Genomic DNA, 17,236 nt, shown 5'->3' with positions numbered 1-17,236 from the left:
AGAATTGAAGTGCAAATGTTGGAAACATAGGCTGTCAGGGAAGGACACAATTGAAATGTGGAACTTGTTCAAGGAACAGATACTACGTGACCTTGATATGCATGTCCCTGTCAGGAAGGGAAGAGATGGTCGAGTTAGGGAACCATGGTTGACAAGAGAGGTGGAATGTCTTGTTAAGAGGAAGAAGGATACTCATGTAAGGCTGAGGAAACAAGGTTCAGACAAGGTGCTGGAGGGCTACAAGATAGCCAGGAGGGAACTGAAGAAAGGAATTAGGAGAGCTAAGAGAGGGCATGAAAAATCTTTGGCAGGTAGGATCAAGGAAAACCCTAAGACCTTTTACACATATGTGAGAAATATGAGAATGACTAGAGCGAGGGTAGGTCCGATCAAGGACAGTAGCGGGAGATTGTGTATTGAGTCTGAAGAGATAGGAGAGGTCTTGAACGAGTACTTTTTTTCATTATTTACAAAAGAGAGGGGATATTGTTGGAGAGGACAGTGTGAAACAGACTGGTAAGCTCGAGGAGATCCTTGTTAGGAAGGAAGATGTGTTGGGAATTTTGAAAAATTTGAGGATAGACAAGTCCCCCAGGCCTGACGGGATATATCCAAGGATTCTATGGGAAGCAAGAGATGAAATTGCAGAGCCGTTGGCAATGATCTTTTCATCAACAGGGGTGGTACCAAGGGATTGGAGAGTGGCGAATGTCGTGCCCCTGTTCAAAAAAGGGAATAGGGATAACCTTGGGAATTACAGGCCAGTTAGTCTTACTTCAGTGGTAGGCAAAGTAATGGAAAGGGTACTGAGGGATAGGATTTCTGAGCATCTGGAAAGACACTGCTTGATTAGGAATAGTCAGCACGGATTTGTGAGGGGTAGGTCTTGCCTCACAAGTCTTATTGAATTCTTTGAGGAGGTGACCAAGCACGTACATGAAGGTAAAGCAGCGGATGTAGTGTACGTGGATTTTAGTAAGGCATTTGATAAAGTTCCCCATGGTAGGCTTATGCAGAAAGTAAGGAGGCATGGGATAGTGGGGAATTTGGCCAGTTGGATAACGAACTGGCTAACCGATAGAAGTCAGGGAGTGTGGTGGATGGCAAATATTCAGCCTGGAGCCCAGTTACCAGTGGCATACCGCAGGGATCAGTTCTGGTCCTCTGCTTTTTGTGATTTTCATTAATGACTTGGATGAGGGAGTTGAAGGGTGGGTCAGTAAATTTGCAGACGATACGAAGATTGGTGGAGTTGTGGATAGTGAGGAGGGCTGTTGTCAGCTGCAAAGAGACATGGATAGGATGCAGAGCTGGGCTGAGAAGTGGCAGATGGAGTTTAACCCTGAAAAGTGTGAGGTTGGCCATTTTGGAAGGACAAATATGAATACGGAATACAGGGTTAACGGTAAGGTTCTTGGCAATGTGGAGGAGCAGAGAGATCTTGGGGTCTATGTTCATAGATCTTTGAAAGTTGCCATTTAAGTGGATAGAGCTGTGTAGAAGGCCTATGGTGTGCTAGAGTTCATTAGCAGAGGGATTAAATTTAAGAGATGATGCAGCTGTACAAAACCTTGGTAAGGCCACATTTGGAGTACTGTGTCCAGTTCTGGTTGCCTCATTTTAGGAAGGATGTGGAAGCTTTGGAAAAGGTGCAAAGGAGATTTACCAGGATGTTGCCTGGAATGGAGAGTAGGTCTTACGAGGAAAGGTTGAGGGTGCTAGGCCTTTTCTCATTAGAACGGAGAAGGATGAGGGGTGACTTGATAGAGGTTTATAAGATGACCAGGGGAATAGATAGAGTAGACAGTCAGATACTTTTTCCTCGGGTGGAACAAACCATTACAGGGGGACATAAATTTAAGGTGAATGGTGGAAGGGGGATGTCAGAGGTAGGTTCTTTACCCAGAGAGTAGTGGGGGCATGGAATGCACTGCCTGTGGAAGTAGTTGAGTCGGAAACCTTAGGGACTTTGGATAGGTTCATGGATTACGGTAGAATGCTCGGGTGTGGATTGATTTGTTCTTAATCTAGGACAAAAGTTCGGCACAACATCGTGGGCCGAAGGGCCTGTTCTGTGCTGTATTTTCTATGTTCTATGTTCTATGAATGTCACTATGAGTAGAAGCCCTCATGATAGAGACATTTTAGTAGCTGCTATTAAACTGAACGATAAGCTGATAAAAGAGGCCAGACAAAAAGAGCTAGAAAGTTGGAAAGAATTTGGAGTATGTCATGAAATTCCAAATAAGGGACATCCAGCCTTGTCACACAAGCGGTCTGCACAAAAAAGGTGCTCCCTGCAGGCACACACAAGGCTAAAGTTAAACTGATAGCTCGGGGCTTTGAGGAAAGACATGGTGATCAAAATATCAGAGTGGACTCCCCTAGTGCAGGGAAAGTAAATTTGAAGATTGTTTTGGCCTCTTTGCAACATACTCCTGAGGGTGTAGATCGATAGGTATCAAGATAGTACTTTTGAAGGATGAGCGATTTCAAACATAAGGAGCTGGATTCTCTGTTTGGGAGACTAATTGCTGATGCCAGCGGAGCATGTGTGATCTTTCACGACTGAAAAATCAGCGTGAAACCCTCACTGATTCCGGTACCGGAGAGGGGCTAGCACTGGCGGCGACTGAAACTCCCACCGCCCGCGTCGAAAATGGCCGGAGAATGGCTGGGTCCCAGGCCGCGCATGCGCACAGCTGACGGCCTGCACCGCCAAGCCGTACAACATGGTGCCGGCCGTGCGCGACCCCAACCCACCAACCGCGACCCCACAGCCCGCCCCCTGGCCACTCCCACCAGCCCTAGCAGAAGCCCCCCTGGCCAGTGGTACGGATCCCGGCTGAGTGTGGCGGCGCTGGACACAGCCCTCAGCTGGCACGCCAGGTTCCCGCATGGTTGGGACCACATGTGGTCCCTGTTGTCGGGAACTCGGCCCACCTGGGGTGGAGCGGTGTGGGTGGGCTGGCCAATGACAATCACAATTTCGGTGTCGTCGTGATACGGAAAAACTGCTCAAAGAAGTCTCCAATATAGAAGGAAAACTGTGGAAATTAAACAAGTGTGCTTTTTAAAAATAAATTTAGATTGCCCAATTAAGGGGCAATTTAGCGTGGCCAATCCACCTACCCTTCACATCTTTGGGTTGTGGGGGCAAAACCCATGCAAATGCGGGGAGAATGTGCAAATTCCAATCGGACAGTGACCCAGAGCTGGGATCAAACCTGGGATCTCAGTGCCATGAGGCAGCAGTGCTGAAACAAGTGTTTTTATGGTTTGAATGATGCATCAAGAATATGGGGCGGGATTCCCTGTAGCCCGATCGCCGATCACAATCCAGAATGTATTTCCACACTGAAATCAGGGCTGGCGCCAGTTTGACGTTGGTCCACCATGCTCAGCCCGCTCCAAACTGGCATCCTTGTGATGATGCATGTGGATGATGTGGTGAGTTTCAGTAGAATATGAACAATGGGTGATCAATAAAATCAAGAAAGAGTTCAAAAGGTTGGAAGCCAGGCTTCAGTGGCGGCTAAATGCACAGGTTTAACATTAAGCAAAACAAATCAGAAGTGACATTGAACCAACAATCCTATCTAGAAAATGTTAGTTGGAATCCAATAAATCGGATCAGATCTTCAGAAAAAGATGAACCAGCGTCCAGGGAAGAAAATGATCAATTGAGAAGTTTAATTGGGCAGTTGAATGTGCACCCAGACTCGACCTGCTGCCAATTATGAAGTGTTGGAGCTGAGTACCATGATGAAGCATGCACTATAAAGAAAGATCTGAGAGCCAGCAAAACATTAAAGAAATTAAACTTGGAGAAATGCCCTGGGTGAACCTGATGCTATGAGATTTGTCATCTTTAGCGATGCTTCACATGCCAATCACAGGTTTGCATGCATCACAGGATTCATCACATTTTCTGGGAGGAAAGAATAAGCCATTTGGCTTGGGAAGACAAGGAAATTAAATACGGTAGTGAAAAGCGCCTTAGCTGAAGAAACCCTGCTGTAGGTTGAAGCTAATGATATGGGGGTTAACGTGTCCAATATACTGACAGGAATATTGTACAAGGGGTAAGGTGAGAAAAGTCTGTCCACAGAATGCCATGTTGATAACAGATTCCTGTGGGAAAATGCCCATTCAATGAAAAGAGTCACTGGAAAAAGGCTAAGAATACACCGAGCTGGCATAAAATAAATGTAAGAATAAGTGCCCTAGAAAACGTCTAGTTTGTGACTCGTTAAATAGCACAGAATGTTGTTTCCCTTTGTTTGGATTGAAATTAAACATGTTCTTGAATTTTGTTTTTTATCTGAAGATTTAATTTAAGAGAAAGGACAGGGAATCTGTCACTGCAACAGCAAGTGCATCCTTTGGCAATTACATTGTTAAGATAATTATCTTATTAAAGACAAATGATGATTATTGGCTCAAGCTCCAAAGAGTATAAATGGACACAGCTGGAACAGTTGGTGTCAGGGATCTATTAGGCACTATTACCGCCCTGAGTTGTATGTAGAATAAACTTGCTGAAGGTAAAAGACAAGTTGCTGTATTATTCCTCCATCAGACACCAATATTGATATTAATACTATGTACAGTACTAGTCTCCTTATTTAAGGAAGGAACTGAATTGGAGGCAGTTCAGGGAAGACGTATTATACTCATACTTGGAATGGGCATGTTGTCTTATGTGGAAAGATCTCGGATCTGCTGGAGTTTAGAAGAATAAATAAGAGGTGACTTGATTGAAACATATGTGATCCTGAGGGGTCTTGCAGGGTCAATGTGGAGAGGATGTTTTCTTTTGTCTGAGAATGTCATAGTCGGGCGGCATGGTAGCACAGTGGTTAGCATGGTTGCTTCACAGCGCCAGGGTAACAGGTTTGATTCCCGCTTGGGTGACTGGCTGTGCAGAGTCTGCACATTCTCCCCTTGTCAGCATGGGTTTCCTCCGGGTGCTCCAATTTCCTCCCACAAGTCCCGAAGGATGGGCTATGAGGTGAATTGGACATTCTGAATTCTCCCTCTGTGTACCCGACAGGCTCTGGAATGTGCCAACTAGGGGCTTTTCACAGTAACTCCATTGCAGCGTTACTGTAAGCCTACTTGTAACAATAAAGATTATTATTACTTGGGGCCACTGTTTAAAATTAAAGGTTTGTCTTTGGAACACTCTTTCACAAAATGCAGTGGAAGCAGTCTTTGAATATTTTTACGGCACAGGTGGATCGATTCTTGATTTGAAAGAAAGGGTGAAAGGTTATTGGAATCGGTGGAAATGTTCAGTTGAGGTTACTGTCAGGTCAGGCATGATCTTACTGAATGGCAGAGAAGGCTCGAGGAGCTGAGTGGCCTGTTTATGCTCCTAATTCATATGTGCACATCTATGTTCATATGTTAGTGTTGGGGAATTAAGTTATGGTAATGCTATTGAATGAAAAATGGAGATGGTTAGATTATCTCTTGCTTGAGACAATAATTGCCTGGCACTTTGATGGCTTGAATGTTACTTGCCATTTATCAACTTAAGTCTGAATATTGTCCAGGTCTTATTGCATGAGGGCGCAGATTATTTCTTCAGTATCTGAGAAGTTGTGAGTGGTACTGAACACTATATAATCATCAGCGAATACCCACACTTCTGATCTTATTTTGGATGGAAGGTCATTGATGAAGCAGCTGAATATGATAGGGGCTCGTACGATACCTTGAGAAATGGGCCAGTACGATACCTTGAGAAACTTCTAAAACAATGTCCTGGGGCTGAGATGAATAGCCTAGCAAACACAACTAGTACGAATGATGTGCTAGTTATGGCTGCAACCAATGGAAAGTTTCCCCTGGATTCCCATTGACTTCAATTTTGCTGCACTCTCTCCTACACCAGTTTTCCATCCAAGTGTTCAATCACTGAATTCTCCTATTTCGATGCTCCCCGGCAGTTGGGACTGACAGTAATCCTGAGGTTACTGCTTTATTGGTCATAGAGTCAGAGGCCGGGATATTCTCCCGCAATAGGCGGGACGGCCCGCGCCGGTGCCAAGAGAGGCGCGAATACTCCGCACCTCCAGGACCTAGGCCGGCGCCGGCGGGGTTGGCGCCGTGCCAACTGCCACCGAAGGGCCGCCTTGGGCTGGCGCAAGTTGGCACATGCACAGAACCAACGCCGTGTTCTGGCGCATGCGCAGAACCGCCGCCGTGTTTCCTGCACATGCGCAGGGGGTTTCTTCTCCGTGCCTGCCATGGCGGAGCCTTACAGAGGCTGGCGCGGAGGGAAAGAGTGTCCCCATGGCACAGGCCTGCCCGCAGATCAGTGGGTCCCAATCGCAGGCCTGGCCACTATGGCCCCCCCCCCCCGGGAATGGACTCCCATGCGCCCTCCCAAGGACTCCGTTGGCCACCCTCCAAGCCAGGTCCCGCCGGGATGGACCATGTCCATTTCACGCCAGCGGGACTGGCCAGAAACGGGCAGCCACTCGGTCTATCGGGGCCCAGAGAATTGCCGGGGGAAGCCGCTGCCAATGGCCCGACCGGGCGGCGCGATCCCCATCCGAAAACCGGTGGCGGAGAATTCGGCAGCCGGCGTCGGAGCGGTGGGGCAGGATTTACGCTGCCTCCCGGCGATTCTCCAACCCAGAGAGTCACAGGTGTACAGCACAGAAAAGACCCTCAGCCCATCGCATCTGTGCCAGTTGGCATGAGAATGTCACTTTAAGAAATATTTGTCTGCTCATGTTACTGCAGTGATGTCAGAGTGTGGGTGGAGCTGAGCTCTGGCTCTGCATTTTAGTTTCACTTTGAGTAAAGCTTGGGTGTGTCTGTGTCTTTTTGGTTTTGTTTCAGTGTTGGAGCTGCAGTCAGCCGCAGAAGGTGTAATGTTCTCTATGCCATGTAAAGACTATCTCTTGATCATTTGGTGAATTCAGAGTGATAACTGTTCTCAGTAGTGAATTTAAACCTGATGTACTTCTGTTTAAAGGTTTTTTTTAATGTCTTATGCATGTTAAAAGGAAAGTAAGGTTTACTTAGTGTTGTATTCTTTGGGGGTTGTATTTGAATTGATGGTTGCTAAGATGTTCACTGTATGTTTTAAAAAGGTTAACTTGAGTTCATAGAATAAACATTGTTTTGCTTTAAAAAGTACTTTTCGATCTCTGGTGTAGCACACCTGGAGAGTGGGCCGTGTGCTTCCCATACCACAATCTATTAAAAGTCGTGCGTTAGGTGAACTTCATGATACACTTTGGGGTTCTCTAAACCCTGGCCCATAACACGGTCAAAAACAACCACCGAACTAGCCTAATCCCATTTTCCAGCACTTGTATGCACAAGTGCACATTTAAATATTTCTTATATGTTATGAGGGTCTCTGCCTCCACCACCTGTGATGATATGCATAAAGCAGTTATGTACATAAAGTTATGCATGACCTCCGACTACTAGGTCGCGGTGCTAACCAACCAGGTGACACTGGGTCTGGGGGGTTTGAAGTAGGTCATGCCAGGAGACAGACGTTTTTTGCAGTAACTCTACAATAGTTAATTAGCGTTAGTGGTTTATCATTTTATTTATCTTAGTTATCTTAATCACGCAGTTGTTTAATAATAAATTATTTAAACTAGATGTTCTGTAGTTCTTCATTTACTTTGGCCAGTCTATAGAACATGACACCACCATTTCAGGCCGTGAGTTCAAGACTCTTACCATCCTCTGGGTGAAAAGGTTTCCCCTCACATCCCCTCTAAACCTCCTGCCCCTTATGCGCCTCCACCGGTCCATCCCCAGGGAGCCCCTGCCCCCAACCACCTCTCTGTCCCTCAGCCCAAGTCCCTCCCCCGCCAACAAAACATTCACCCCTCCTCCCCCCCTAGCAACAACATCCTGTGACCCAATCCCTTTCCTAAACCAAACATATGCACCCCCCCCCACTGCGCTTCCGAGAGCTAGCTCACCCAGCTAGCTTGGTGGCCCCCATCCCCGGCGCCAGATAGTCTCCCACCTATTGTTCCCCCCCCCTCCCCCGCTCATGCAAACAAACTCCAACATCAAACAATCCCCACACAATTGCCCAACAGAAAAACACCAAGATCAAAACTAGCACACCACCATCCCCCAACAGTGCAAATGAAAACCTAAACTCACCCAGCTCTACTGCTGGTTTCAAGCAAAACGAGAAACCTTTTACAAAAACAGAGAAAACAGAAAAACGAATGTCGCAGCCAAGTTCAAAAGTTCTCAGTCCTTCGTCGGCCCTTTCTATTTCACAAAGTTCAACGCGTCCTCAGGCGACTCAAAGTCAAAGTGCTGATCCTCACACGTGACCCAGAGACGGGCTGGGTATAACAGTCCAAACTTCACCTTTTTCTTGAAAAGCATCGCCCTGATCTGATTGAAGCCTGCTCTCCTCCTGGCCACCTCCACGCTCAGGTCTTGGTAAACCCGCAGGATGCTATTGTCCCACTTACAGCTCCGTGTCTGCTTGGCCCACTGCAGAATATGCTCCTTATCCGAGAACCTGTGGAGTCTCACCACTATAGCCCTCGGGGGATCTCCCATTTGCGACTTCTTCGCAGGTGCTCTGTGAGCCATATCCACCTCCAAGGGCTGGGAGAATGCCCCATCCCCCAGCAGCTTCTCAAACATGCCTGCGACATATGCCCTAGAGTTCGTTCCTTCGGACCCCTCCGCGAGCCCGACAATTCTTAGGTTCTGCTGTCGGGACCTATTCTCTAGGTCCTCCACCTTCTCCAGAAGCTTCTTTTGCTGGTCCCTCAGCATCCCCACCTCCAGCTCCACCACGGTCTGATGCTCCTGCTGCTCAGCCAGCGCCTTCTCCACCTTCTGGATCGCCCGATCCTGGGTGTCCAACCTGAGCTCCAGCCGCTCAATGGATGCTTTTATCGGGTCCAAGCAGTCCCGTTTCTGCGTAGAAAAGCCCTCCTGGATGACTTGCATCAGCTGCTCCATAGACTGCTGGGTCGACAAGCCAGAGATTCGCCCCTCTGTTATGTTGTTCCCTGTTGCAACTACAGCCCAAGTCTTCTCTGTCTTCTTATTTCTGCCCTTACGAACACTTCTAGTCCTTTTTTCCATGCACCGAAGTGGGAATTCAGTAGAGAATTGCCACTGACATCTGTTCTACAATTCAAGTCCATTAAAAGATCTGGGGAAAAGGTCCAAAAGTCCGACCAGAGCGGGAGCCACCAAATGTGCGACTTACTCCTTCATAGCCGCCACTGGTCTTCTTAGACCATAAGACCATAAGACATGGGAGTTGAAGTAAGGCCATTCCGCCCATCGAGTCCACTCCACCATTCAATCATGGCTGATTTCAACTCCATTTACCCACTCTCTCTCCATAGCCCTTAATTCCTTGAGAAATCTTTGTCTATGTTAATCTCTTTAATTTCATCACAGTCCTTCTGCCTGATTTCTATACCAACACTGCCCCTCTATCGAGTAAACACCTACACAAAGTACTTACTTAGTACCCCAGCTACTTCCTCCGGCTCCACGCACAAATTGCCACTCTGGTCCTTGATGGGCCCGACTCTCTCCCTTGCTATCCTTTTACCCATTATGTACTTGTAAAACAACTTGGGAATTACTTTTATTTTACCTACCAGTATCCTTTCATGTCCCCTATTTGTTCTCATAATTTATTATTTAAGTTCCCTTTTACGCATTCCATATACCTCCAAGGCTTCCGCTCTTGAGCCCTCGTTATTTGCCATAAGCCTCTCTTTTTTCCCTTATCCAATATTGTATATCCAGGGTTCACTGGATTTGTTGTCTCACTCTTTTTCTTGAATGGAACATGTTGGCCCTGCACTCTCCCTATTTCCTTCTTGAATGCGTCCCACTGTTCTGTCACAGGTTTACCGAAAAGTGTCTGCTTCCAGTCCACTCTGGCCAAATCATATCTGATCTTATTAAAATCTAGAACTTTGATCTCAGGCCCATCCTTGTCCTTTTCCATAACAATCTTGAATCTAATGGAGTAATAATCACGGTTTGCAAAATGCACCCCCCACTGATACTTCAACCACGTGCCCAGCTTCATTACTGAAAATTAAGTCCAGGATCGTCCCCTCTCTTGTAGGACCTTCTACGTACTGGCTTAAAAAGTTCTCCTGGATGCATTTTAAGAATTCCGTTCCTTCAAAACTTTCCACACTATGTCTACCCCAGTTAATGTTGGGGAAGCTGAAATCCCCCACTATCACTACCCTATTACTTTTACATTTCTCTAAACTTTGCCTACGATTCTGCTCTTTTATTCCTCTCGGACTTTTAGGGGCCTTAGAACACTTCTAGCAATGTCATTCCTCCACTTTGGTTTTTAAGTTCTACCCATATGGCTTCAGTTGAAGAGCCTTCTAAGATGTCGTCTCTCCTGATTGCTGTAATTGATTCCTTCATCAAAATTACAACACTCCCTTTTACCTCCTTGCCTATCTTGCCTGAAGATCCTGTATCCTGGAATTCTGAACTGCCAATCCTGCCCATCTCTCAGCAATGTCTCAGTGACAGCAATAATCTCATACCCTTATGTTTTAATTTGTGCCCTCAATTCCTTGTTTGCCTGACTCCTTACATTCAATCCTGCCAAGCTCCCTTGTGGCTTAACTGGTGTAGACATTCTATGCCTTCCCGATTCACTTGATGTCTCTTCTAATTTTGGCTGTGCATCTATTCGTGCTGAACCTCCTCTCAGGCTCCAGCCTCCTGCTTTTCAATCTACTGCGCTCCTTAAAATCTGCTTTCAGGACCTTACCCCCTTTTCTAATGAAGTTATTGGCACTAATGTCAACCTTGGTCTCTGGCAGTTCACCCTCCCTCAAACGAATGTCCTGCAGCCACTCCATGGCACCCTTGACCCTGGCATCAGAGCAACAACATACCATCCTGGAGGCTTGTTTGTGGCCACAAAAATTCCGTCTGTTCCACTAACTAATGAATCCCCTAGCACTACTGCTCTTCCTTTCTTCTCACTCCCCTCCTTTACAGCTGAACTGTCCCAGGTGCCATAAATGTAGCTTTTCTATTGATTTGTATACTGACTGGGATGTAAAGAGTTAACAAGTTAATGATAATGCTTCTTACCACTAGAGGGAACCACAGAACAGTCATAGATATATCATGTGACTTGGGGATTTTGGGAGTTAGGAGTTAGAAGAGTGTCAGGCATAGAGAGCAGTTGTGTACTTGAGGGTTCAGTTTGTTAGAGATAGCGTAATATAGGTTAATATAGAAACCTTCTATTTTAGGAATGTGAACGAATCTTAGTAAGTAGTGTAATAAATTTATAGTTTTGTTCGTTAACAAAGTTTGTGTTCTTTATTCTGTCATGCGAGAGTGCCTTTAAGAACTGGATGTTTAAGCAGTGTACCTTTAAGAAAACAATGATGTCATAGAGTGGGTGGAGCTCAGCTCAGTTCAGCTATTTTTGAGGTTTCAGTTTAAAAAAGTGCCTGGCTTGTTTTGCTGAGAGCAGGTTAAAAGTGCCTGGCTGTTTTGCTGTGAGCTGATTAAAAGGAGAAAGCCAGTTTGAGACAGCAGCTTGAGAAGTTCTGGTTTGCTGTGAGTTGCCTGAAGGGAGAAGCCAGTTTTGAAAAGAGCTGTGTGTGTGTCTGTGTTTTGCAGTTTGCAGGCTGAAAGCAAGGTGCTGGAGCTGAAGTCAACCAAGCTAATATGTCTCTGCCATTCTACAGAAAATATATATATCCTTTAACCTGATGTGATTTTGTTTAAAGGTGTTAAGTCTCTTGGAAGGTTGAAGGAACATTTTAAGGAATTATTTACTGTTGCAATATTTTCTGAGTTATCTTTGAAGTAAGGGGTGTTAAGAGATCCAAAGTTTATTTAAGATGTTAAGTTGAGTTCATGGAATAAACAGTGTTTTGTGTTTAAAAACCCACATGTCCATAATTGTAATCCCACACCTAGGGGAAATACCGTGTGCTGGAAAAGCAACAAATACATTAAAGGGTGAGGTTGGTTGAACTCCATGATACATTTTGGGGTTCTGAAAACGCCTCGCCCATAACAATTCAATACTATGCATCCAAGCCATCCAGATAAAGCAAAATAGAGAACACAGCAGCTTTGACTGCACTCCTCAGAGGAACCAACGCCCTCACCAGCTTCCAAATGGAAAACACCACTGGACACTGGCTTCCAGTCACTAAAATAGCCATCTGTCATCACCCTCTGTTTCCTACAACTAAGACAATATTGAATCCACCTTATCAAGTTACCCTGTTTCCCATGAGCATTTGCCTTCTTCATACGTCTTCCACCTGGGATCTTGTCAAAGGCTTGGTTGAAATCCATGTAAACTACATCAACTGTACTACCCTCATCTACACACCTGGTCACCGCTTCAAAAAATGCAATCAAGTGTGCTATCTACATTTCTGTGATATCCCATTTCGACCTGTCAGAAGACGGCTGCCATAGGGACACTGACTGGACACTGCACCTGGGTCTTCCTTTCTGCATTGTGCGTACGGGGGACAAGCGATTGGCACATACGGAACTTTCTGTTCATCAGCTTTACATTTCACCGATTGTGTGTCTGGCTGACTGGGAGAAAAAAAAATTAAATCTTTTTGAGAACTTTATTTTTTGCTGATCCTCTGCCAATCAGCTGGTGATTTTGCTATAAGTAAAGATGAGTAATTTGCAGTTGGTTTGGAACCGGTTCCTTATCCACTCAATACTCCACCTTTTGGAAAATACTGAACAATTATGTTGGAATATTATCAGGCTACTGGAACAAAATATCAAAAATGCCAAGCCTGGACTAATCTTTCCTCATGGGAATACTCATCAAAGGAGACTTGGGCATTTAATGCGTAGCTAGTGAATACCCACTAACTTGATGCAATTATTTAAAAACTGTTAGTGTGGTGTAGAATTGGAGACAGTAAATTTAATCTCCAGTGATATCAGAATGAAATCCTGAATCAAAAATGATTGGAATTGGTGATTCAATCTTACAGTAGTAAATATAAATTGTACTAACTCAGTTTTTACCCTTGAATGATTTCAAATATGTAAGTTTGGTCAGCTTTGATTAATAATTATTACCTACTGGCCCCATTTAACTGTTATCTATTACAACTTTGTAACACAATTTTCATTTACTACATAAAGAAAGTGCACATGACTATGTGCTCCAGAGGGTTGTATTGTTGGAGAAAATAACCAAGCTGCAGCAGAACTGCTATTCAAACATCAAGTGATGAAATGATCACCCCAAAACTCTATCTAACTCCCACTTTAACATCCTGCCTCTCAGAGTCATTACAGCATAGAAGGATGCCATCCCGTCCATCAAATTAATTCCAGCTATCTGTAGAGCATTCAAATCATTCTCATTCCCCCTGCTCTATCTTCTTAGACCTGCACGTATATTTCCCTCAAGTGCCCTTTCAAATTCCTTTTGAAATCCTTCATCATCTCCACCTCCAGTATCCACTTCACCAGCGAGTTTGAAGTCACCACTACTTGCTGAGTAAAGGAGTTGTTGCTCACATCCTGCCTGCATCTCTTGCATGAAAACCCCCCCCCCCTTAAACCCGTATCCCCTGGTATCTGTTGTTTCTCTTCCCGCATCTAGTGGGGCATTAAGGCAGACTTCCATCTTTTCCCACAGCTAGTTATTCCTGGAACAAGTTGCCAGCCTGTCGCCAGAGGCTTATAGCTTGAAGGGGCATCACTCCACTCCAAGCTTGGCTGACTAGGAGCCTCTTCCACTCTTACTGCCATTGGCGTGTGTTGGAAGGATTTTTCAGGTTGGCACTCAACCTGTTTGTCCGCACGTTATGAATGCATCTTCCTAGGCCATCAGGTCTTGAGGTAGAGTTTGAATCCAGAGCTTCTGGCTCAGAGGCAGAGATGCAACAGGATCTCCCCCTATTACCTGTAACTTTGGCTAATGGGGATAACTTTTCTATGTCTACCTTCTCCAAACCCTGTCATAATCTTGTGGACCTCTATCCTTCACTCTGAGGAGAACACGCCCAGTTTCTCCAATTTAATCTTGTCGCTAAAGTCCCTCTTATCCCTGGAGCCATTCTGATAAATTTCCCCTCCACCCTCTCAAGTTTCATCACATCCTTCCGAAAATGTGGCTGACTGAAACTCGGTGCAATATGGTATTTGGGGCCTGACCAGAGCTCTCTCCCATTTGACCTCTCTCTTTCCTGTCTCTCTCTCGCTCTCTCTCCCATTCCTCCGCTTCTACTTACCCACCTCTGCCTTATTCAATAAAAGTAGTTAAATAATAATAAAACAAACTGGTGGACTGGACAAATTCTGCAGTTCGCGACAAAGATTTGGGGTGAAAGGTCATTGTTGGTGTGCAATGATTGTAACACTAATATTACTCAGCTGTGCTTAAATCTTGTCAGGAGCGGTATATAAATTATGTACCACACTCTTGGTGAAACTGGCACTTGTCGTGGCAAATCAAGTGACACCAACTCAATAGCATTTTACTTTGGCCGTTGCACCGCTCTCTGATGTCTGGGATAAACGAGTGCAATGAAAGTCTTATTCTCGACCTCGTTGTAAGCATCCAACAACACCAATTTGCTTTTATACGGAGCCTTTGATATGGAAACACTTCCCTATGTTAGACGTCATCAGTTGACCTGGATGAGCAGAAGGCCAGATGCAGAGTTCCGAGGATAACCTGTAGTTACCACGCAGTGATGCCTGAAGCTTGGCTCCACTTCTTTGCAGCCTTCCTGCTCTTTAAAGATGGTACCAGGGGGATGGCAGAGCATTTGCTGCATGGCTGCTTTGCTACTTGGCTCTCTAACTCAAGTCTGCACCTCTTATCAGTGCTCTGCCCCTTCATTTTTTCCAAAGAGAGGATGATACGCTAAGATGACTTCTTGAGCTCTCCTAGGACAGTTAGATTTTCTAACAACCTTTTAATGTGAAGGCATTGGAGGGCGTACAGAGGAGATTCACAAGAATGATTCCAGGGATGAAGAACTGTAGCAACGTGGATAGATTGGAGAGGTTGGGATTGTTTCCCTTGGAGAAAAGAAGGCTGAGAGGCGACGTGATAGAGTTATTCAAGATCTTGAGGGGTAAGGACAGGATGGATAGGGAGAAACTGTTCCCACTCGAGATCATCAGGAACTAGAGGACACGGATTCAAAATAATTGGCAAAAGGAGTAAAAGTGATGTGATGAAAATTTTGATTGAAGTCCGGAATGAACTTCCTGAGAGGGCGTTGGAGACAGGTTCAATCGAAATATTCAAAACAGTATTGGAATGCTCTTTGAAAAGAAAGATTGTGCAAGGTTACGGAAGTAAGGCAGGGGATTGGGACTAGATAGAATGTTCTTTCAGAGAGCCAGTGCAGACTCGATGGGCCGAATGACTGCACCATAAAGATTCTGAATCACACCCCTCTCTAATTGGACATTCCCATTACAATTTAATTTTCCACTTCTAATGCTACCGTGCTCCCTATACCCTTCTCAACCTACACCCGATGTAATGTTAATAAGTTGATTACATAAATATGGGTTCAAAGGACATAATGAATCTGTGTAAGCCACCGTTCACCAAATGCAAAAGAAATGTAAGTTTGTGTCTGTTTTTATTGATGCTAGATTCCTGCACATTGAATGTTCGGGTTTGGCATTTGCAATATCTTGTTTTCAAAGCTAAATTGAAGCCAAACCCGAATGAAACTGAACTCGGACTCCCTGAAATAGTTAACTTCAACTTATTGACCCAAAAGGCGATTGCCAATCTTCAGTCAGTACTGAGCCAGCATACCTCAGCCAAGGCAACCACTTAGGTGCTTTAATTGGATTTGAAATTGCAAGATTAGGGACTGATTAACAACAGAAGGGGTTCCTGCTGCTGATCGCTGCCCAGTGACCCCCCCAGTGACAAGTACACATGTGCAAACACCAAATATGATGCTTTATCTGGTCAAACATTCTGCCATGTATGGAAAATGGGTCATGCATTCATCCAAAGTCCCGTAGGACTGCTAATTGAAACATTACCTGTCAATTCAGTGCCTTCAGGAGTGGTGGGCAGAGTAAGGGCCCAAAACAATGGTATCCTTAATGAGAGACAATATACGCAACTGGGCAAGAAATGCCATTTTACACAGTCTTCATATCAATTTGTGTATCTACAATCAATTGTAAGGGGCAATCACTGTAGCTGTGCAGGAATGACAGCTAAACATACTGTGTTCCCTGATCTGACACTAGATGGTGATACAACACAAGTAACAGGACTGGTGTTTCTCTCTGACTCTGATGAAATCCAAACATGAGCAGTAGGTGGCAGGACAGATCGCTATAACCCTGTTGTTCCTCTTAGAAAATGGCCAAGGATCACTGATTTAGTCAAATTTGGCGCTTAAGGATTTAGCCAGACCACTTGCTGGGATTTAAAAAGGATTTCAGTTCCCAATCATCCCATCCACTGCCAGCCTGCTATAACTCAGACAAACATATGAAAATGGTGCAAAAACAGAAAATGCTGGAAAATCTCAGCAGGCCTGACAATGTCGGTGGAGAGAGAATGGAGCAAATGTTTTGTGTCTGGATGAAACGTCAGCTCCGTTCTCTCTCCACAGATGCTGTCAGACCAGCTGAGATTGTCCAGCGTTTTTGGTTTGTGTTTCAGATTCCAGAATCTGCAGTAATTTGCTTTGATCTTGTATATAAATGGTGGACAGGAAAAGACCAGCTGTTTCCAAGCCTGTTGTAAATGACTGATGGATGAAGGTTTATGACTGGACATTGATGGCACACTCTCTCTTATCACCCCTACACCGCCTTGTCGTCACCAAGGCAAAACAGAGAGAACTCAGAAACAACAGGAGAATAAAATCTCTGGAAAATTCCTCACTGCATCTCAGATGATCAAAATCAGTCCAGAAGATCACTTGGAAACTTCAAGACTGTGAAATTCCTCACCTCACTCCTTTTTTCTTCCCAGATTTTTGAAATCCAAGCCTGTCATCACCTCATTAATACTTTGTTCTGTTTGACACTCTTGTTCTGATGCTGTATAAATTATCACAGTGCCCTGAGCTTTACCGCAAACCCACGGATAACCTCACGATGCTCCACTTCTCCAGCTTCCCCTAAACACATTAAAGAAGCCATCCCCTATGGACAAGCGCTCCGTATACACAGGATCTGCTCAGACGAGGAGGAGCGT

Source organism: Scyliorhinus torazame, chromosome 8, assembly GCF_047496885.1.
Source record: "Scyliorhinus torazame isolate Kashiwa2021f chromosome 8, sScyTor2.1, whole genome shotgun sequence".
Classification (NCBI taxonomy): domain Eukaryota; kingdom Metazoa; phylum Chordata; class Chondrichthyes; order Carcharhiniformes; family Scyliorhinidae; genus Scyliorhinus; species Scyliorhinus torazame.
The sequence above is the reverse complement of the archived record's forward strand: the minus strand, read 5'-3'. Positions refer to the sequence as shown.